General features: G+C 37.9%; 1 long non-coding RNA gene across 1 annotated transcript in view; it reads left to right on the forward strand.

Annotated features, from left to right (window-relative positions):
* LOC115279121 overlaps window positions 1-24,837 on the forward strand; it is a 100,409-nt gene that overhangs the window by 53,543 nt on the left and 22,029 nt on the right. The window lies entirely within an intron of this gene.

Consider the following 24,837-nt stretch of genomic DNA (forward strand, 5'->3'; position numbering starts at 1 on the left):
TTTTTAACAATACAGATTACTGTGTCTCTGCCTTAGAGATTCAGATTCTTAGGTTTGAGGTGGAGGCTCTTTTAATTATTTAGCAAATATTCCAGATGCTTCTTTTGTGATCAGGAAGATTGGAAGGATACTATTGCCATAGTTCCTGTTTGTTTTCCCATTGGCATCACCTAGCAACTTCAAAAATTAAAAATTCCTCTGTTCCACCCCTAGAGACTGTGACGTGGTTAATTGCTCTGAGGTGTAACCTGGGATTTGGGTTTTTAAAGATCCTCCATATGATTCCAATAAACAGAAAATGGTGAGAACTCCTTCACTATGCTACTGGGATGTGGTGGTCAGAGAAGGGCTCCTGAAGGAAATGCCATCTGACTAATACCTGTTGAAAACATACCATATGATAAGCAGTTTTTCATATAAAAAATATAAATCTTTTAATTTTTAGAATAAGTCTGCCAGGTTGATGTTATCATTATCTGTATGTTATCTAGAAAATATTCTCAAATTCAGAGCTTGAATGTGGCTGAGCAGATATTTAAATCTAGATTCATCTGAATCTGGAGACTGAGCTCTTGCCCCTTTTCCAGACAACTTTCAGATGCAGCTTGAAAGATGGAAGGCTTGTAAGGGACAGAAATTGGAATGGAAGGCATTCCAAGGGGAGGCACCCTTGTCAGCCGAGGAAGAAGTGTGATAAGCCAAGTTGGAAAGTTTGTCACTAGATAATGGAGGGCCATGAATTCTTTGACAGCTTGGCTAATCATCAGGAGACTGGTTGATTCATTCATCCATTTAACATATTTTATAATGACATTACAAGCATTACCTATAAAATTTCAGGAAAAAACACTTTTAGAATGAGTATATAAGTTAAACATTCACCTAGACTTTGAGGCTCAAGCTGTTTTAATGTTTTTTTCCTGTTAACATATTATGACAACTTATAATTAACACATTGAGGACTGTGCAGTCATTGCAGGCAGAGTGTGAAAGATGCTGAAAATTCACTTTTGCTGGGACTTTAAGACCAGAGGAGCAGGAGTAGGAACAAATAAATTATGGTATTTTTACACAAAAGGATATTGTACTGAAGTTAAAAGGAAAGAATATATACCTATACATATCACTCTACATCAATCATTTTTTTAAGTTTATTTATTTTGAGAGAAAGAAGAGAAAGCAGGGGAGGGGCACAGAGAGAATCCCAAGCAGGCTCTGAGCAGTCAGTGCAGAGGCAGACGTGGGGGTTTAGCCCAGGAACTGTGAGATCATGGCCTTAGCCAAGGTCAAGAGCTGGATGCTTAACTGACTGAGCCACCCAGGTGCCCCTAGTTTGATCATTCTCAGGACACATGTTAGATGTGTAGCCTGTTTTTAAAATAAGTAAAAAATTAAATTAGACTTATCTCTTTAATTAATTAACAAGCACAATGACAGAGTTATGATTTTCACATTACTTGGAAACTTGTTGAATTCAATTTATTGAACAGCTTAATCTAAGTTCAAGTTAACTTCCTGCATTTTGTCTGTCTGAGGCTTTGCAAAGTTGTAGTAGTAGAAAGCCAATCTTCCAAGATCAGGTTTCACCATGGATTTCAAGGGAGTTGGCACAAAACAATTGCCCACAAAAATCTCCCCGGCTAGTTCCATAATGTCAAATGTAACAGACTCTGTAATTGAGTCTTTATTTAGCACAGAAATTAGATGACTTCTGATCCAGTAGTACACCATAAAAGCATGTCCCTGGTTAGTAAGGGCAGTTCAATTAGATCAAGTACATGACCTGCAAGAGCACAATCATGTGCTTTATGAAGCTGAAATTCAAACCTAGTGTTCACGGTGTTATCACAAATAGCTCCAGGCTGGAATAAATGGGGAGTGAGATTTCTGTCTTGAAGGTTTATAATATATTTTGGTACAAGGTAAGGTAACAGGATACATTCAGGAGTTTTAAATGTTAAAAAGATTTTTTTTACGTTTATTTATTTTGGGGGGGGGAGAGAGAGAGTGCGCGCACACAGGTAAGCATGAGCAGGTGAGGGGCAGAGAGAGAGGGAGACACAGAATCTGAAGCAGGCTCCAGGCTCTGGGCTGTCAGCACAGAGCCCAACGCAGGGCTCAAACCCACGAACCCCAAGATCATGACCTGAGCCGAAGTCAGATGCTTCACTGACTGAGGCACCCAGGCACCCCAAAATGTTAAAAAGATTCTTATTAACCACTGGATTATTCAACTCTCTCTAGGTAAGATGGAAAGACTGTGAGAAATAAGAAGTAAAGAAACAGAACTGAAGAAAAAGACAAAATTTTAAAACAAGTGGTAATATGAACTCAGGTTGTCTTGCTACTGTGAATTGAAGATATCCTATTTCCTTCCACCTTTTTAATGTATAATTGTGAAAGCAATAATGCTTAAAATGACTCTATTATAATTTCCTCATTATCTGATGAATATAGTCATATTGCATTGCTAGAAGCAGATGCAGCATTGTCTACTCTTTCATAGAAGAAAAAGGAATTGTAGTCAGATTCCTTCACATTCTATAGAGAACTCTCTAATATAATGTCTTAATTCATGCTCAAAACCTCACAACCAAATTGTTGGTAGCTGAGGCATCGTGGGTCATAGGATCAAGCTCCGCATTGAGCTCTGCACTAGGCGTGGAGCCTGCTTAAGATTCTCTCTTCTCCACCCTCTGCCCCTATCCTGGTTGCATGCATGCTCTCTCTCCCTAAAAAGAAGTCGGGGAAAGCCAGTGAGTTTCCAAATAGAAGAGAACATGCCTTGAGGTGAGCTGTACTTAGAAATCTAGGAGCATGATTTCCTCCACACTCCTTAAGAGACAAAATTTTTATATTTCTGACTGTATTCCTTGTTTTCTCAAATGTCCAGGGGCTATTTATCACTTTAAGCAATGTAGAGTTTGATAAATGAAGGAGAGTAGATTCTAATTACAAATAATTGATCACTGTTATGAGGGGAACATTTTTTAAAATGTGAAAGAAACATATTAATTGAGCAAGATATGTGAATAATTATTAATATCTTTATCTTTTTTTGTGAAGAGCAATTTAATGTAGGCTATACCTACAAAATACTTAAGAGATGCAGGGGTATAAAGAAGAATAACATGATCTCATTAACAGGATCTTGCTTCAATTCTAAAGTATCAAATATTTGTATTGAATAAGGATCCTTTCCTTCGTGAATGAATGAGCCTGTGGGGTTGTGTGTGGAGTGGATTTGGGGTCTGTATGTGGTATAGGAGAAGGTGTGTTAAGTGGGGTATGATCAGCAGTTCAGAAGAGCTGATCATCTGCAGATCATCCTGACTTGCTCCAGGGCCCGTATTTGCAATACAAATATGTCATGATGTTTCATCTTTAATTAAAGATAAATAACAGGAATCAGGAGGGCATGAAACAGGAGGTCTAAACTGCCTTTGACCATCTAAATAAACTTACTGGTCTTAGACTCCCCATCTGTGAAATAAAAGGTATAAACTATAATGTTTTACTTTCTAGTGATTTTGGAAAGTGCGTGCTGTAAGCCAACTTCTCATCAGTATTGTCACACTGCACAATTCCAGGTGGCACTCCCCACATAGAGTACACGGCAGCCTGGATTTGATGAGTCAATATTTTAATCAGTTCTATCTTGTTCTCATTGCAATTAATTAGTATCATGGCCAGATTTTCCTAAGCATACTGAGTTTAATTTATTGACACATAAATCACTGACAAAGTCCTTTGGCATTTCAATATAAGATATACAAAGCTTTCTCAATAGATCTTTGGATATCATTTCCATTTTAAAAAATGAATTAGCTAAGAATTATCAGTAAAACAAAGAAAAGCATGTGAAATGAGGGAAATAATCTGCTCTTATTTTTGGTCAAGTTTTTTCTAAAGGTGAACAAATAAAGAGCAAACATGAAACCAAGTGAAACATTCTTCAGACCTTCTCATGAGTGACGTCTTATTAGTTATTTCTTGTTTTAAATGTCATCCTTTCTTGATCAATCTATAGCAGCCACCAGTTATTCTTAATCTATGACTCTAGTTTAATTCACCTCATAGAATTTATCACAATCCTATGTGGGTTTTTTTTTGTTATTCTTTTATTTATTATCTGTATGTCCACTAAAATAAGCTTCACTATTATAACATTGCCTATCTTGCTTATCACTGTATTCTCAATGTTCAGAATAGTGACTGGAACATAGAAGATGTGCACTTGATATTTGTTGAGTAAATAAGTGTAAATATTTCCCTGTCTATATGAAAAAAAGTAATAGAGCATGGTGATTAATAGCAAGGTTGCCATAAATCAACAGCCCATTTTCATATCAAGGCAGAATTGGCTACATAACTTGTGGAGCCTAATACAAAATTAAAATGCAGGATGCCTTACTTAAAATTTGTTAAGAATTTTGAGACAGTCACAGTAAGAGCATTAAAACAAGTATGGGCCTTTCTAGATACAGGGTTCTTTAAAGCAAGTATACTAGTTGCATGCCCATGAAGTTGACCCTGAGTGACCTTGGGCAAGATGCTTAATCTTTCAGCATACTTTTTATGTGTATCTATCCTATTTCTTTTTAAGGTTGTTATGACAAGTAAATGAAGTAATGTATCTAAAACTCTTAGAACAATATCTAGTTCATTATATGTACTATATAAGTGTTAACTATTGTTATAATAAACATATAATATCAATATATAATGTAATGACAATAATCATATTATGATTATCATTCTTTTCTGCTGTATTCCTAGAGCACTGGCTAAATTCCTAGGGCATAATAAATTGTATCGAATAAGAAGAAGGAAAGAAAGAAAATCCATGATGTCAAATTGAAACCTTTTGCAAGTTTAAGACATGTCATACAGAGGCATAAATGCAGCTTGCAAGGAGTTTTTTTCTAAAAAAAGTTATTTATTTTAATTAAATTGTCAGTAGATATCAATGGAATCTAGATACTTTTGTTAACTCAGGATATCATAAAACAAAAAAGAAATTAATTGAGGATGATTAAGTCTATAATTTTGGAATGAAATTTTATTCATTTTATATAATTAATTTTAGTATTTAGTTTAGTAAACATATAAACAGGCACATTCTTTACAATTACATTAAGTAATGTGTGACAAAGTTTTGATATTAGTTTCTAATCACTTCTTAGTAAAGAATTGGTGATGTATTCTGTCAGATGAAATTAAGGGAAATATTTTTCTTTATCTATTCTTCTTCTGCTCTTTTTTTTATTATCTGGCTCTTCTCATGTCCCAAAGCCATTTTTTAGAGTAGGTCTTATCTTGAATAAAGGGTTTTCATTTTTTTAAATTATAAAATGAAAGAAAATTCCATGATGACAGCACATAGACTTATGAAATATAAAATTTCATCATATTAGCTTTAGATTAAAAAGCTGCAGATTCAGGAAATTCAACCAGTCAATTTTTTTAACTGCTACTATTTGACAGGTGCTGTTCTTGTTACAAAGGTACAACAAAACAATGAAGCACTATCTCTGCTCCCTGGAATTTACATTCTAATGGGGAGAGCATGCAGGAAAACCAAAACGCCCATAGGAAATATACATATTATGTAAAAAAATACATAGTGAGTCAGGGGTTGAGAAATGCCGCGGAAGAATTTATGCAGTGGAAGAGAGTAAGAGGCGATTTTGGAGAAGGGTGCTGAAGGCAGCCACTCTTGACAAGGTGAAAGGACAACCCATGTGGAAAGGTGTGTCTAGAAGATGGAAGGGTTGGCCTCAGACCTTCTCTTAGGCAGCAGTGGAAACACGTTTAGAAGCTTAAAGGAGCATTAAGGAGGCCAGGGTAACTGGATTTTAATCTGCACTCAAATGCACTCTGAGCAGAGTAGTGACATGAGTAGACTAATCTTTTAAAGGAATAAAGTCTGCCTGCTAATTAAAGAACAGATACCAAGAGGTAATAGTGGAGGCAGCGAGATGAGTAAGAAAACTGCTGCAGTGTTCCAATCAAGAGATAATGGTAAATATAACCAGAGTGGGGATGAAACTGGTGGTGACATTGAGCCATGAAAACTGGCCAGTGGATTGGAGGTAAGATGTGAGGATAAAGAGAAGTCAGGGATGTCCCAAAGTACTTCCATCTGAGCATATAGATGAATGGATTTATCATTAATAAAGTAATATGGGGAATGCTGGAAAATAAGACCTTTTTCATATTTAAATTGTTAGTGCATATGGAATTCTTTTCAAAGCAATCTTTTTTAAGTTTATTTATTTATTTGGAGAGAGACAGAGAAAGCATGAGGGTGGTGCATAGAGAAGGAGGCAGAGAATCCCAAGTAGGCTCCTCACTGTCAGCACAGATCCTGATGTGGGGCCCAATCCCACAAACTGAGATAATGACCTGAGCCAAAACCCAGAATCAGAAGCTTAGCCAATTGAGCCACCCAGGTGCCTCATGGAATTCTTAAAGTAAAGTGGTCAGTTTTAAAAATAGTAACTTTCAAAAAGCTGAATTTTAAAAGAGTTAAAAAATGAAAGAGTTCAAAAAGTTGAAGCTTCCCTGTATGATCCAGAAGAAACTATTATCCTTAATTTAGTGTTTATTATTTCCATGTATCTGCTTTTATTATTACTATGTGACTATACATCAAAAAGCAATTATATGTTATATATTTATTAACAATAATGGATATCATACTAGATAGTGTTGCAATATTTTCTCAACATTGTATCACATAAGATTTATCCAGGTTATATATGTTATTTCATTTATTTAAACCATAGTATTCTATGCCACTAAATTGATAATACATTTTATTTATGATAGATATTTAAGCAGTTTCCTTTATAATAAAATGCTTTCAGTTATTATTGTACATGTATTATTATGCACATGTGCTAGAGTTTGCTTAGGAGTTATATTGAAAAAATAGACTGCTAACTTGAAGGATAGACATCTTTAGCCAGACATGGTTGAATTGCTTTTGTGTGTGTTATATCAATTAACTCTCTCATTAGCCTCCATGAGAGTTCATAATTATCCATACCATCATCAGTGTGATTTTAATTTAGTCAGACATTATTTTTGCCAGTCTGATGAGTTGGAAATTATACTCATTATGTTTTACTCCGAATTTTTCTGATTTCTATTGAGTTGGGCATTCTTTCATATGTTCATGAATATTCTGTTGTCGCCTTCTGTAAATTCCCTGTTCATATCTTTCACTGATTTCTTATTTGATTATTTATGGTTTTATTATAAATTTATAAGAGCTTTGGCCTCTCCTCTCACTCTCTTCTTTCTTCTGGGTATAATTCTTGATTGGTTAGGTGTATTGCAAATAAATTCCTTGGTCTGTTGTTTTTCTTATTTGGTAAATGGCTTAAATGGTAAGGAAAATTTAATTTTTTATGAAGCACAAATTACAGAGTAGTGGTCTTAAAGATCGGACAGTTCAGTAGCATCAGTAATCATCAAGAATACAGTTTTTTTCCATCTTTCAGCTCAGTCATGCTTAACATTTCTCTTTTCCCCTTTGGCCTCTTTCCCTCCTTGTCACTGAGTGGCTGCCACACAGACATCACATCCAGGCAGGGAAAAAACTACTAGGAAAAGTGCCTGTGTAAACTTTTAAGAGCAAGTCAATCTTTCTGAGGGGCAGTCATTGCATTTTCCCAGCCACCACTGGCTTCAGGGCTATCCCATGGCAATCATTAGCAAAGAAATGCCAAAAAAATCAGTAACTGACAGTCTTTTTAGAATATGCCCCTGAGCTGGGAATGGTATCCTCTTCTTCAGAGAAAAGATAAGAACCTGAACATCATCCAATTCTTTTAGTAACGAAGATGATGATAGGTGTCTAATTTATAGACAACATAAAGTGAATATTTTGGTTATGATAATAGTTTATAGCTACCGTAAGTTGAATCTCTGGCCAATTGCATTTTCAAAGCATTTTTTACTGATTTACAATGATACCAATAATTGTATGTTGTTTTTTTTGATACTTGCAACCTTGCTTAATTCCCCTTACTAGCTCAAATAACACAACAGTAAGCTTGCTTGGAATTTTTAAGAATACTGTCATATATTAAGGACAATTGTATTTTTTTTTCATTTTTTTTTTATTCCTTCTTAGTTTTTTCCTTCCTGTCCTGGCTAGGACTTCTGATATAATGTTGAATAATAGTAGAAATAGCATCTTTGTCTGGTTTCTAATTTTAGCAGTACTTAATTTATTTTTTAAATAAATTCATGTACTAGAACTAACCTATGTGTGTGGACATTTCCAAGAGACATGTATCAGCCCAATATATATCAAATTTGTAACAGTTGTGCATTGAAGAAATGAGCTATTTTGTGAAAGCTCCAGATTCTCATTGAAAGAAGTTTCCAAGTAATGGCTTGCCAACTTCTTGGTGAGTATATTGCAACAATAATTCAACATTATCTCAAAAATAGGACCCTATATTGTACCCAAAGCTTTAGATATTTTTTTTATCCTCCCATATGAATAAGCAGGGATCCATTTCTTGACAAATTCATCCATTTTTCTTCATGAAACAAACTTTTTAAAACCCTAACTCTGGGCTAAACTTTGCTAGCATATAATATAAACACATTTAGAACTTGTATCTCCCATTCCAGATTACATTATCTATGCCAAAGATAAATATGTTCATTTATTAAGCAGTTACAGAAATGCATATTAAGAGCTACAAAAAGCTATATGCAAAATGCCAGGACAGGAGGGTTGAAAATTTCACCTATATGTAAAATGTAAGGAGAAAGAGGATGCAGGTCTGTGTGTGGACTCATAATAGTAAGTGCACAGTGAGCGTGCACAGCAGCAACGGACTCAGATGTCATAAAACTGGGCAGTGATGGAAAATGGCATTCACATTCATTAGTGCAAGCTTAGGCTTTCTTATTCCATCCAGGTTCTCAGGAAAACAAAGACTTCTGTTTGTCTTCTTAAATCCAACAACTCTATGCTCTTTTATGGTAATGGTGGTTTTGCTACATTCAAGTTCCCAGGTTGGCTAGTGCTTCTAGGTACAATGTCTGGGAAAAGAAAGAAATGGTAACAAGACGGATAGGTGGTAGAGGGCTAGGTTGGAGTGTGTGTGTGTGTGTGTGTGTGTGTGTGTGTGTGTGCGTGTGTGTAAAAGAAATATTGTATTGTTATTCTTCCTTGTGGATCCCAGAACGTGGCATTTGGTCACAAATGAACCTAATGCTTCAGTGGTAGCGTGTTTGCTAGTGTCAGCCAAGAAAAGTGGCGGTGGCGTGCATGGGTGGCTCAGTGGGTTAAGCAGCCAACCCTCAATTTTGGCTCAGGTCGTGATCTCATGCTTCATAGGCTCGAGCCCCAAGTAGGGGTGCTGACCGCACACAACCTGCTTAGGATTCTCTTCCTCTCTCTCTGCTCCTCCTCCACTCATGTGCTCTCTCTCTTTCTTTCTCAAAATGCATAAATAAACTTAAAATCAAAGGAAAGTGGCAGAGCTGAAATAAAAATACTAATGTGAGGTCTCAGAATTGTAATTTGGGGAGCACAGATTTAAGTAGCAACATAAAATGAGTCCCCTAGGGAATAAAAGTCAAGAGCTTTAAAGCCTTTGTGCGTTGTTTACAAAGAATTTTGGTTGATGTTGATGGCAGAAAACTAATGATGGCTGAATGTAATGAGCTACTAAGGCTTTCACTAAGCAAAGTCTCTTACTGCAACAAAGTTGCAGGTGTCTGGGCAGAGTCCTAGAAGAGTTGCAGAGTGGGCCAGTTCAAAGTTCATGGTTTCATCTGGTTAGGACATGACAAGGCCCATCTCCTCAATGACCACCCCCACCCCTGCTCCATTTTTAAACTCTGACATAAGTGATCCCTTTCTCTTTCATTTTTCACACTAAGTGACTGGTGAAGGGGTCCCCCTGCTAGTCTACGTGAGCCTAAAACATTAAATCCAATTTAAAAATATTTTATTCTGGCAGCAAAAAATCAGCTTTGAATTCTGCTGAAGTGTATTGCAACCATCAGTGATCCAGCCTCTTATAATTAATACGCAGTATTCACAATGGGCCCCATTCACAACTGCCCATAATAGGGGAGAAAAGATTCAGGCTAAACCTTGTATTTATAACTGAAACCCAGCAAGGGTTTCTGTCTGACAGTTTTTCATCCTGTGAATCCAAGTCCATCTGGACGCAAAGATAAAGCTTTACATAGATCATGTAAATGGCACACATGGATTATATCCTAGAATTGTCATGAAAAGGCAGGCTTTTAACAAGTCAGAGACACTCAGTGTCATCCAAAGGTTGTCACTATCCCGTGACTTCTTCAAGAATTAAATTATAATCTGAGAACTTCAGTGAGCCAGCGTTAAATTAGTTCCGTTGTTTGTTTTTCCTTAGCCTTGTCAACAGGGAGATTAATGTGGAGGTTTTTTTTCTGCACCTAATGTAGCTTTTCTTACAGAAATGTGGTATCTGAATCAAAATTCCATTTGGATGCAGAGAAAATCACTAGCATGTGATGAGCTTTCACTTTTCCTCTACTTTCCCTTGCCTTTAATTTCTTCCCAAGTAAGTAACCACTTATTCTTTTTAACTTTTTTTTTTTAATGTTTTATTTATTTTGATACAAAGAGAGACAGAGCATGAGAGGGGGAGGGGCAGAGAGAGAAGGAAACACAGAACCGGAAGCAGGCTCCAGGCTCTGAGCTAGCTGTCAGCACAGAGCCTGACACGGGGCTCAAACCCACAAACGTGAGATCTGACCTGAGCCGAAGTCGGAGGCTTAACCGACTGAGCCACCCAGGTGCCCCAGTAACCACTTATTCTGTTTACTCGCCCTCCTTACCCTTCCCTCTCTGTGATGCTGAATACATAATCTGGAGTCTCACTGCATAGGGAGAAACAAAAAGAGTTTGCAAAGGTGGAAGTTAAGAGAAAACACTGGTAGGGTCATTTTGGAAATGGAATCACTAAAAAGCAGTACTTCTTTCTGGGTAATAGGACAGAACCTCTAAATCACAGAAATTAGAGACAGGAGACCCATCAGGTCACCTTGTCCACCTTCTATAGCAGCTTTATGTATTTTGTATGAAATGACATGAACAGTGAAGCATTTCTAGCAGCCCTGGGGAGATGCCACTCCGTGGTAATACATCTTCCTGTTGAGAAAATGTTAGTGAGAGCAGTTCAGCGTTTCTTTTGCCTAATTTCTCATTGTTCTGGTTTGCTATATCCTTTCAAAATGCAACCACACTTTCCCTTGCTCCTCCAAAAGAGGTGATTTAAAAACCTACAGCCTTGTAGTACTACATTATTGCTGTCTTCCTTTGTAAGTATTTGAACTGAGGCATACAAATCTGCCTTTTAAAACACTAACTTCCAAACCATTCCCCATTGCTAAATCCATTGATTTTCTGGAAGATTATTCGTTACATTCCCATTCACTTTGACTCAGGAACTGTTTCTCATAATTTCATTGTGTCTGTGTGTGCTTATAGAATCCGTTTTGCTCAATTCTTGTCAAAGATGAAGATGGTGCTCAAGCTAGTGACTGGACCTCGCAACTCCACTATGATTCAGAGAAATTTGCCAGCTCCTAAAATCATGATTTACTTTTCTCTAAGACATTATCAACTTTAGTATCCCATAAATCAAAATATTTCCTAGATTATCAGGCTGTCCAAGTATATATCTGAATAAACACTATCATTTAATACCTCTTGCTCTGGATAAAACCTCAGGGTGGCTGCATGATGACACTTTCTTGAATAAACTATTCCTTCTATATGTATTTTAAAATTTCATGCATTATACTACCTTCTTATATAAAACTTTATATTCTGTAGTTACAAAAATCCCACTTCTCCTAGTTTGGAAATGGGGAGATAATCTCCACTGATGGTCTTTGGGTGAGGAAACAGTCAGTTGACTTTCATTCTACGATACCCTGCATGGAAGGGGGAGAGGCTCTTGTATTTATTTATGCTTCTTCCACCAGCACCACCCCCAGCACCTCTATGTCAGCCTCAAGTAGTACACAACTCACTGTTGAACAGCCTGACCCAAGCATGGATGTGCAGTCTTTCTCATGATGCCCCAGGGCAAGGCTACACTGTTTAAACAAGGGAGTGTGTAGTAAAGGGTTTGGGGCAACCACAGAGACAGATGTACAGAGAGAAGCTGGCATGCAGATTATAATTTGAATTATTGGGAATCATCAGTCTCATTCCATGTTAGTTTTTAGCATATCTCCATTTAGAGATTTGTTATTTCATGCAGGTGCCCCAAGTGTAGACATTATGATGCCTGAAACTTAAGACTCTTTTGAACCCAAGTAGAGTGATATTGAGAGAAAGAGTTCCTTGTCTGGAGTTACTTACCCTCTGGAGACTTGACTAAAGGTAAGAGCTGGACTCGTGTCCATTATGACAGTTGAAGAGAGATAGAAAACTTATAGGACCTCTTTCAGAGGGGATCAGAATACTTTTGTGCCTCTAAAACAAAGTAAGACAAAAGCTTTAATGAAATTGTCTCAGCTTGAACTGTTACAAAAGGGAAGAAGGGAGGGATTGCCAGAGCAGGGGGAGGGAGAGCAGAACAGAGGGGTAAATGGCTAGTAGGTCTGGAGAGACAGAGAAGTAGAGGGAGAATTATGTATTGAGGTACATACTTGATGTACATGATCTTATTTACTCGTTCCTGAAACAGTTTCCAGGTAGGTGTGTGGAACCCCCTGGTTCATACCCTTCCACCCTCCCAATGCCACACTGTTTTTCAAAGCCATGAGATTAATGAGACAATAATGTTGGTAAAGTGTTCCAATTTCCTTTGAGGAAAAAAAAGCCATAAAGTTTTATTGTTATTGTTACTCTTATTATTGAAGCTCAGTGAATGCTTTAGTAGTGCCACTGATGTAACTAATATTACGCTCATTTATTTCACTTAGAGAAATAAAGTCTAAAAATAAGAACAAGCATATTTATCGGGTTTTAGATTCAGCCAACTATCTAGTTCAACTGCAAGTTTTTGCAAATCAGGATCTTAAGCACTAAGTCTATAACCAAGGGCATGGAGGGTCTCAGGGGCGAGTTGAGAACCGTGGCCCCATAGGTGCTCCTTCTAATGCTTGCTTCTCCTGAGAAATCCAGAAGGGGTGGTTCAGGTGAAAGTCCTGAAGCATTGTCTGCTCACTGATTGTTAAAGGAAGAATTCAGTAATAAACCCCCTCCTTGTTTGTGGAAAAAACAATGGGCTCAATTCAGATAATTGTCTTCACCAAGAGGGCATTTTCCCCCCTCTTCTCTGAAAGAGAGGTAATTGTGCTAATTATGAAAAACAAAATTATGTAAAGGGCAGGAAGGCATTGTAAAAGGACATGGTGCTATGCACACATTCAATTCCAAACAAGAACATTGGCACGATTTACTTTACTTTTGCCATTTTTAAACGTCTCTATACTGGGAAACAATTCAGTTTTCACTCAAAAGCTGCATTTATGCTCAATAAGCACCAGCTGGGAACTGTAGCTTGAGACCAGAAGACTGAGAATTTGGCCTGGGTTTTTAATGTGGCTGTTTTGTATAGTCCTCATTTGCCATAGCTTGGACTTTATTATGTTCAGATACTTTCGACATATTCTTTATTTTTTTAAATTACTAGAATTCTTCACTTTGGTCCTGCGCCCTGACTGGACCTTAAGCATAAAACAGTGTCCATGTGATCACCCTCTTCTTCTCAGAGAGGAGAACTGAGGGCTAGAGAAAACACATGCCTCAACCAAGGTCCCATAATTAGTTAGCAGTACTTGACGTGTAAACTAGGTCCCTTTCCTTTGCAACGTTCCCTCATTTCATTGATGATAAATTTGGATAAACAAGCTTTTAAATTTATTTTACCTTGATTTCTCTAACCTTGTTCCTAAAAGGACAATATAAATAAAATAAAAAGGAGAGAGGAAATTCTGTGTGGCTGTACCTAAGGCTAGGGAAGGTGGAAAGCACCCACTAGCCCTTCCTGATCCTTTCCATGTCCTCATATGTGCTGCAGCTGCAGAATTGCAAAACTAAGCCTATGCATTGCATCGAGGCCAGCAACTATTACGTAGCTGTACAAACATCTGGGGGTAAAAACCCACTAATTAATGCAGAATGTTCAAGAGCAAATTATTCTTCATTGCAGTCGGTAAGATATGTCTCTATCAGCACCTTCCAGAGTTTCTCTTTTCATTTCTCAGTCTTGCTACAGAAAGTGCTCAGCTCTGAGAACTGAGGGAATAAGAGCAGGGGACATAGAGGTACTGGTTAGGAGAAGAGACACCCAGCAAATGACCGGGCGCATGTGCGGGCTAGGAGCACGCTTACTATTTTGGGCTCCCAGTGCTTCCTTGTTATTTATTTATTTATTTATTTATTTTTGGTGAGCTAGCGCGCGCGCGCGCACACACACACACACACACACACACACACACACACACACACACAAATTGGTCCTTATCACTACCTCCTCTCCACACTCTTATCCACTTTCCTGGGAATCTCGTTTTCTTTAACCAAACTACTTCCCAAATTGATGTTAAAGGAAAGGAAATATTTTTGTTTTATAGTTGAGTAGCTTCTTCACATCAGGTAGCATTTTAATTTTTCTAGTTAAAACTAATACAGTATTTAGTAAAGAGGTTATGATAAAAAATGTTCATTGAGTGGATTTATTGGATTTGGTGATGAACTTAATAGTAATTTTTTTAAGTATCTACAACTGATCAGGCTTTGAGTAAGGGGGAGACAGATCGCTCCTGTGACTAAAGAACTGACTGTATGTCTAATGGAAGAGACATACAGTCAGTGAATACAGTGGGTGAATAGTAAAAGGAGTGTTGCTGAGAAATGTCGTTAAGAAATAGAACAAGCACAGTGGAATCACTGCAGGGAGAACGACAGATTCTCTCGGGGAGTCAGGAAGGTCTTGCAGGTGTATCACACTTGAGTTGACTTGTAAAAGACGACTAAGGTTCTCTCAGCATCATAGGAGGGAAAAGCTTTAAGCCTTGTGTGAAGACTTGGACGTAAGAGGAACTTGGCATATTTGTTTAACATTTAGTTCAGGATGGCAGGATCATTAAGCGAGGCCGCACGAGACAGTATGGAGAAGGACTGGAGTTTAAAAAATCCTGTATGTTATACTGTATGTTATATTGTGGAGTTTGTGTTTTATTCTGTGGGTAGTAGGTAATGAGTGGAGACTTTCAACCTGAGAAGTAACATTATTATTATTTTTTTTAAAGAAAGGAAACCTAGAGATGATATGTGAGGGTCATGACAGACAGTCTACTTGGGGAGCTATTTCATTAGCCCAAGTAAGATATGATGAAAATTCTCAGTGTCAGTGGAGATAGGGGACAGAGGTCCTTAAAGTATGCACACAGACTTTGATGACTGGGAGGGGAGTTGCATAGGACTGACGTTGCTATGGTGGTAAGCCACTAAATTAATGTGAGAACACAGGCTTCCAGGAAGATTTTTATTCAACATGACTTTCATGGATTATCTTCCGTGTGACAGGAGCTGCGTAGGAACCTGGCCGAAGATGGCTGGGAAATAGTTGCTACCATCAGGATATCAGTGTTTAGTGAGTGGAGATTTAGGATTAAAAAGCTTATTATGTTGCAGTAAATGCAGTAATGACTAGTAATGGCCAACTTTAGAGTGATTACCAAGTACTAGACATTTGTGTAAGTCCCTTTGGGCTGTTATAATAAAGTATCATAGACCGGGTAGCTCTAACAATGGAAGTTTATTTCACACAGTTTCTAAGGGATAGATTCCATATCCAATGAAGTCATGCTTCCCAGTTTGCAGATAGTTGTCTTACTGCATCTTCACATGGTGGAGAGCAGAGGGAGAGAGAAAAAGTATGCTTTCTAATGTCTTTTTCAAGGGCCTGAATTCCATTCACAAAGGATCTGCCCTCATGATCTAATTGCCTCCCACTTCCTAATACCATCACACTGGGATGTATCATGCAATTTCAACATGAGTTTTGGGGAACAAAAATATTCAATCCATAGGAACACTCTTCTAAATAATTTATATGAACAGCATCTCTGCATCTTTGTAACAATCTTAAAAAGGAGCTGCCATCATTATCGCCATTACATGTGACAAAGTGAAGCACGGAGAGGTTAAGCGACTAGTCTAAAGTCACAAAACTATTAATGCTAGAGCCAGTATGTAATCCCAAGCAGCGTGGTCCCAGACTCCATGCTATTGAACATTAAATACACTTCCTGTCTGATAGAGGAATACGCAAGATAGCCTATGTGTGAATACAGGCGGGTTAAGAATTTTATTCTGGATCTTAAGTTGGAGCTGTGTGAAAGAAAAGATTAAATCCTCAGGAGACAATGCAAATTTGGATTTGGAGGCCAGGAAATAGACAAAAGCTAAAGACATAATTAAAATTTGCATAAAATTATAGAGCAAATGGGAAGTTTCTTCAGAGGAGAGTATTTGGAGCAAGATTAAAAGGCCATAGTCTGGGACTCTAACACAGTGAATGTACAAAGGGCAAGTCAACAAATGAAACAGTAGAAATGGCCACAAGATTACTAGACAATGGAGAGGAGGAAATACAGAGATCAGGATAGAGTTTCTAGAAAGAGGGAATGAGGGCGAACAATCCCAAGTACTACAGGAAAAGTTATGTGGGGTTGAAATTTGGCATCTGATTGGATGTAACATTTGGAAGATTAGTGATGATTTTGGTGAGGACAATTTGCCTGATAGTGAAGATAGCTGAACTGTAAGAATTTGAGAAGGGGGCACCTGGGTGGCTCAGTTGGTTAAGCCTCTGACTTCGGCTCAGGTCAGATACCACATTCATGGGTTTGAGCCCCGCGTCAGGCTCTGTACTGACAGCTCAGAGCCTGGAGCCTGCTTCCAATCTGTGTCTCCTTTTCTCTCTGCCCCTCCCTCTCTCATGCTCTGTCTCTCTCTGTATCAAAAACAAATAAAATATTAAAACAACAACAACAACAAAAAGTTTGAGAACAAAAATTCATGCAAAGAGTGGTTGATAATTTGCTTTATGAAAGTAGTTTACAGAAAAAAGACCTGCTAATGCCAAGTCCTCAGATAGAATTTGGGAAATAGTTTTGAGGAGGAAGGGAGCAGACCACTGAAGCTGCATTCTTACTGAGGAACAAGATAGCCTACGCATTGCAGGTGGTCAGTCCTAGTGTCCTTTATTTGTACTTCAACTCTGTCAGATAGCAACTTAGCAATGTATCCATAATACACTTTTATTCATTACTTAATTCATTTACTTAATAAACATTAGTAAGCACTTGCTGAGTGGTACACATGCAGACCGTATGGACATGCAAGTGTTGATATGGGTTTGGAGGAGGAAATGGGTGTTAGGAGGAAAGCTGACATGGGAAGCCTGCCAGGCATACGGATCAACACTAGAAAGCCAGAGAGAGTAAAAGGACATGGCCTATTCATTAAACGGTGCCAAGTGCAGGGAAGCTAGAGTTTATGAGAGTTGGTGGGACCCAGTGTTATTATTGGCAGAAAGTAGGAAAGCCAAAATCATGACCTGACAAAAAAGGGCTAGATTGGATCAGATTTTATTTTTTAAACATTAAAAACTGACTATCTACATTACTACACTTTAAGATTAGTATTAGTAATATAACATCATATCCTACATTTCTCTGTCACAATATGCATAATCACCGTATTTATGAACGTGGGATTCATGTTCCATACAAAAATCAGTTTGTTAGCAAGTTTTAGTGTTCTTGAGCTGATATTTGAATATTTTAAATCATTAATAACAGTTATCCATGGTACATGAAGAAAGCATTGTTTCCTGTGCGAAGCTGCTATTAGAGACAGTTCAAGGAATGGCGGGTTTCTGCTTGGATCTTGATCCAGTGTGTGTGATATAACCACCTGTGGAACAAATGTGCTGCCATGTGCGGAATATACCGCCCGGACCGCAGTGGATGTGGCTCTATGAACCCTTTACAGCAAGCATTTTTTAGGGACGAAAGTTAAAAATGAAAGATAAAAAATCCCATAAAAAGGAAAAGTGGAAGTCAGGGAAAGGCTAGGAAAAGAAGAGGGAGAGGAGGCCAAGAGGAAGTTCTGGAAGATGAAGAGCAGAATGAGAATCTCTGTGATAATTGGCGTTAAGATGATATATTTGAATAAACATGAAGTGCTTAGTTGGTTTCTGGTTTTCCTCTTGTGGTATGTGAACCGTTAATTTGTTGTAGATCAAAACCCGAAACACCAAATAGCATGTATTGTTTTATTTTCCTGTGACAACCTTTGTCCTAAAGACAGACAGGTATTCATCATTTGCTCTAGGACAACTCACACAAAATAGCAGAAAATTAATATAGAATTTTCAGCTTCTAATGTAAAATGTGCATGTATTTGTGTGGTTGAGATACAGCAGGGTTCCTGAGAAATATAGAAGAGAAGAGAAACAGACATGTTGTTGCTTAATGGGGGTCGTCTTAGAAGCTGCCCACCACAACATCCAATACCATTTGAAAATGGGGAGAAACATGTTTCAAGGTATACTCCAAGCTTCATTAGAAACTTTCACAGAGCATGTGCCCTGGTTGTTTGGGAGATTTGGGGACAGGTACCCAACTTCTAGGCTAGTTGATTTATTGGGAACTAAGTAGAGAGGCCACATTGGGAGCTAGCCTCACCTATACCAATGGTGGAATAAAGGAAGGAGAGGGTACCTTGGGATGGCCCCACTCAAGAGGGCTTTCTGCCAGGAATGAGGCGAACACTTCAGAAAGAGCTTGGGGGGAGATTCCCGTCGCGGGAGGTGAAGGTGGGAGGGCTTCACTTTGAAGCTGCCAACCAGGTGGAAGGAGGCATTTCCAGCTCCATGAAACTGTAACCAGAGGTTCCCACTGAGGATAGGTATTTCTGAGAAATCCACAATAGCACCTATGAGCGAAAAACCAGAGGAACATATTAAAACTTTGCTAGTCTCTTAGGACCTTTGCTGACCCCTAACCTCTCTGCCTAATCTCAATTTACACATTTATTTTCTTAAATGTAATTTTGTGTGTTTTTAAAAAATTTTTATGTCTTTATTTTATTTTGAGAGGCAGAGGGGCAGAGATAGAGCAGGGGTGGGGCAGAGAGAGAGAGAGAGAGAGAGAAAGAGAGAGAGAGAGAGAGAGAGAGAGAGAGAGAGAATCTGAAGCAGGCTCCAGGCTCTGAGCTGTCAGCACAGAGCCTGATGCAGGGTTAGAACCCATGGACTATGAGATAATGACCTGAGCTGAAGTCGGACACCCAACTGACTGAACCACTCAGGCGCCCCTCAATTTACATACTCCTTTAGGTGAGGCCAGAAACTAGAGTCAGAAGGAGAGACACAATAAGCCAGTGCATTACACTTAATACAGATTCAAGCTGGGGAGTGAAGATGGCAGAAAGTTGAGAGCTTTAATACTGAACTTGGCTAATCATGTTAAGAATTCTGTGTTGTTCAATTGCTAATGTTAAAGGGAAGGAATGATTAGAAAAAATGAAAATGCTTTGCTTTGTATCCTACCAAATCTACCTCATCCAATAAATCAGTATTCTCTTATTATATCAGTAAGCATCTTATGTCTGAAAGATAAAAATAGTACAATGGGAAGATTCCTCAAATTATAAAAACAGTTTGAGAGTCACATCTTTCTATTAGCTATAATATCTCTCTGAGCCCTAATTTCCTCTTCTGTAAAAACCAATCAATTTTCTTATTTCACTGAACTTTAAAAATTCCTAGTCTTTAGGTTATGCTTTATTTTTAATGTACTAAAACCTATTAAAAATATTCCTCTTTGCTCTGTTATGTGTTTTAGATCATAAGAATCTTCAGAGGAGTTAATCACGTTCCATTTACTATTCTCACCCTCTGGTCCTTGAATATGTGTGCTTAATCCATGAATCTACTATATTTGTCTTTTGTGAGATTGGAGCATTTCTTCCGTGTGACCTGTTTCTTCAGTCTGCATATTTGATTTCTTTGAGTTTATTCCTAATTTTTAAAAACTATAGAAACCTAGCCATTTACCAGGGTCAACAATTTTATATATATAATCTGATTAATCTCAAACTCCTAGCATCCATTCCTTTCTCCTGTACCTTCACCCTTTCCTTCTCCTTCCCTCTCTCTTTCTCCTTACTCTCTATCCCTCCTGACTTTTGCTTGATAAAGGATAATTATTTATATTTCAAATCTTCAAAAGATTCATTTCCCTCAGTTTCTTCCTTACCTACTTCCTTTCGCCAAATGGTCCTCATTCTCCTTCAAAGTGATTTTGTAATCTACTTTTTCACCTCACAATGCTAGTTCTTCATATCTTACCTACACTATTACCATAGACTGTAATGGACATTCTCATCTCTAGAGTTTCATGCTCAGATCTGTATAGTTGTGACATTTCTAAAATAACGCATCCATCCCTTCATTTTCTAGTCTAAAACCTTCATATTTCTCCACATGATATTTAGGATGGTTTCCAGCTTCTTACTTAGCATGACATTTGAGGCTTCTTGCAACATGACCACTAACTTGCCTTACCAACTCATCTCTTATCTTTATCTTCTGGTCAGACTCTTGTTCTTTTCCCATGACCTATCATGTGCCCTCACCTCTCTCAGCTGTTATGTATGCCATTCCTTCCACTCAGATCCCAGATTGCCCTTTCCTTTCTTATCCAATTGTCAAATCCTCCTCCCTCCCTTCTGCTCTATGAAGCTTTTCATGTAACTTTAAGTAAAATTAATCACTCACATCTGTGCTTCAGTATACCCTGCAACTCCCCATTTCTCTTTACTTAGTCCCTGTGTTTCCCCAGAGATTTTCAGGGCCTGAGGACTGAAAATAGGTTTGCTTATCCTTTTAAACCCTATGGGTAAAGGAAATGCTCTGGTTTAATAGAAATATCTAATGTGTTTTTAGGGTTTACTATGTATGAGGCACTGAAGACTTTACCTATGTCTTTCTTATTTGATTCCAACAGCACTCCACTGTGATTTCCTGAAGAACGACACTTGGTTTACTCATTGTAGGTTCTCTGGTGTCTGGAACAGTGTGTGTCCCCTATAGATGCTAAAGTGTTCTGCTGACTGATGGAATGAATTAGCAAATGAGCAAACAACTCCATGAGAAGTGGATGATCACAATCCCCATAGGACAAATGAGGGACATACAGCATGTGACACTAAGTGATTTGATTGTTACACATAAAATATGGTATAGATGAAAGCATGTCTACTAACACCATAGTCAATGCTTTTTAAACCTTGATGTGACAGCATTCTATTCAGTTGGGCCAGGCAATGGGAGTTTATTTAGAAGCAGCCTTTGGAAAAGAGACAGCATGTGAACTAGTCCCTACGTAAAGCAAAACAAACAACAATGACAACAAGACAGCATCATATAACCAACCTCAATACTTTAATCAGAAATGAGGTTTCTTTGCTTCAAGGAAAATTCTTGCTTCAAGGATTTTCAAGAGAATTTAATTAACACCTGTAACAGTTCCAAATGAGAAGATTTTAGATACCTTCCGTTACAAAGGGAAGATGCTTTATAATCCAGAGCATGTTGATCAGGATCTGTGCATCAGAGAAGAGCTGTGCTTTACAGTGGAAACAGACATTGTTTTCTCCATTGCAACAAAAACATATTTAATTATATGTTAGATACATACAACAAATACATGAAAAGGCATTTAATTATACCTTCAAATATTTTACTTCTTTATATTTCTCAGATATTAAGACTTTCAAGTGAACTGGCTTGGTAGAAATATTGCTTTAACATATTATCTTCAAAAGGCGACTCTTACGTCGCATTGCTAAAGGTATTTGAAGTTTTCAGAGTTGAGTGCCATAAAGAAAGCAATTTGTTTTGATTAGTGATAAAGTGGATCTCGGTGTAAAGTTATAGTAATCAATAGAGAAAAGTTGCTTAGATACTGAAAGTGCCAACAGTGTTTGAGAGGGGCCAATTTTGTAATTTTCTTTTAAACTCACATGTGCTTCCCATAGCCTAGTGGAATAATTGAGAACACAAACCAGATCCTGTACCATATTAGTTCAAATCACAGCTCTGTCACTCAGTAGTGGTAGTATGTTGGGCAAGTCATTTAACCTCCTTGTGCCTCATTTGTGTAAGGGTAATGAAGGGTTGTTATGAAGATTAAATAAATTAGAATACAAAGCACTTGGAATAGTGCCTGTCCAGGGGCACCTGGGTGGCTCAGTTGGTTAAGCAACCAACTCTTGATTTTGGCTCAGGTCCTGATCTTGCAGTTGCTGGATTGGAGCCCTGCATCTGGCTCTGTGCTAACAGTCTAGAGTCTGCTTTGGGTTCTCTCCCTGCCCCATCCCCTGCTAGCACTGTCTCTCTCAAATTAAGTAAATAAACGCTGAAAAAAAAAAAAGAATAGTGCCTGTCCTATGAAACCAATTAATACATTTAGCTGTTGTTTGTAAAGGGAGGAAATCAAAACAGAAAAAACAGTAGTTCTCATGACAATCCAAATCTCAGTGTCTGCTATTCAGATTTGTTTAAGTATTAATAAATGACACAGTCTACAAGGAGACACCATGAAAGGCAGTGGACATGCAGGAATGAATATGAAATGGGCCTTGTCTTCAAATGGCAAGCTGTACAGTTTCAGCAACTTGTAATAGCATCAATACTCATAGCGGATGGGTTTGGAATTGTTTATAAAACCTGTATGAAATTCTATCTGCTGACATGAAAATAGAATTCCATTAATTTTGATAGTATTCTAACCTCTTTCTTCTATTCATAGCAGTCAATGCAATAGAAAGAGCATGCACTTACTACCTGTTATGTATTGTTTCTTATTTAATTCATATCTCTAGGGGCACCTGGGTGGCCAGTCAGTTAAGTGGCCGGCTTTGGCTCAGGTCATTTGTGTTTGAGCCCCACATCAGGCTCTGTGCTGACAGCTAGCTCAGAGCCTGGAGCCAGTCTTCAGATCCTATGTTTCCCTCTCTCTCGGACCCTCCCCTGCTCATGCTGTCTCTCTCTCTCTCTCTCAGAAATAAATAAAAACATTAAAAAAATTCACATCTCTAGAATGAGGACCACTCAGCCAGGTCTCTGAATAATGACTCTAAAACTACCTATGAAATATTTTATAATTAAGTCAGAAGTTCCATCACTTCCGAACAAAAGATAGTTGTTGCTACGAACTTCTAGCAAAGCAGGTTGGTAAGATCACATAGTCTATGCAATGTCACCAATCTTGCAATTTAAGCATGGAAAGATTATGTTGTGCCTGGATGGCTCAGTTGGTTAAATGACTGACTTTGGCTCAGGTCATGATCTCGATGTTCACGAGTTCAAGCTCCGTGTCGGGCTCTGTGCTGACAGCTCAGAACTTTGAGCCTGCTTCAGATTCTGTGTCTCCCTCTCTCTCTGCCCTTCCCCCACTTATTCTCTCTCTCTCTCTTTCAAAAATAAACATTAAAAATTAAAAATATAAATAAACTTGGAAAGATTGATGTTTATCATGCATTCCGTTTGGACATTCTATAATTTAGCTTTACATTTGTGAAAAAAAGTCTGACCTTGCAAAAATTCCAGTATGATCATCTCAATAGTGTTGGGTCAGATTTGGCTGTTTGGTAGTGGCGATTAAGATCTGTCAAAAGAGTGGCTTCCTCTCACCTGAGAGGACAGGAGTAGAATCTGGTGCCTCAAGTCCAAGTCATAGTTTTACTGGTGTGATGTGTTCTGTGACATGCCAGATCTTGGGAACATTTTGCTTGAGCATGAATAAGAAATTAGGAACTGCAATTCTGGCCAGGGACTCATTTTACACAGATTAAACCAGCTACATTGCCCACATCATATTAAAATATTGTTTGTTAGATCTGCTCTTTGCCTAAATGTTATTTTTTACTCTCTACAACACTAGAATTGTGCTGTTATGGTACCTTATGACACTGTGATTTTACATAGTATAACTGTGTATTTCTGTGATTTTTAAATTTGGTTTCTTTGTAGAGTAAGAGCATATGGAGGCAAAACGCGCCAAGGACGTGCTAAATTCTCCTTCACCCTCAAAAATAAGATAATCACACATCAGGTCTCCATAAAAATTCATTCAGCAGAACAGGAAGAGGTCTCACATTTCACATTTAGCCACCGCTGAGAATATGCTAAAAGCTTTTTCTCAGACAGACTGTCATTTCTACAAATTTCAGGCTTATAGACATGCCATGCTCCAGAAACTCACTTTAACTTGGATAATAACTAAGAGCTTGTCACATGCTAAGTCATTGGAACTATTTTGTACTCAATTCTGCAGGAAAGAATACAGTACATTGTCCCCAAGCCTCTTCTATTTTCCTCTCCATATCCCACCATCAAAACACACTATTTTATAGCATTCAAAAAAATTTTTGAGTGGTTTAGGTCCCCGATGATACATCATTTTCTATCATTTTATTACTGTTATTACAGGCTTTTTCTGTGCTGCTCCTTAATAATGGCTTCTTAATAGATATAAAAGTCTATCTCACTTCTGAGAAAGCATGAAATTACTGTATTAATATTTATTTTGCAGAGGGAACAAGAAATCAAGGAAAGACCATGTCAGCACTACATGTAGATAATGTGCAGAATCTTGTGTATGTGCCGCCAGCCTACACGTAGGTTTGATATTTCTCTAATGGATTCTGAGGAACACTGGCTTAAAGATTAGATACGTCCTACTTCTTCCTAGAGCTGAAGATTA

This window comes from Suricata suricatta, chromosome 15 (assembly GCF_006229205.1).
Source record: "Suricata suricatta isolate VVHF042 chromosome 15, meerkat_22Aug2017_6uvM2_HiC, whole genome shotgun sequence".
Lineage (NCBI taxonomy): Eukaryota > Metazoa > Chordata > Mammalia > Carnivora > Herpestidae > Suricata > Suricata suricatta.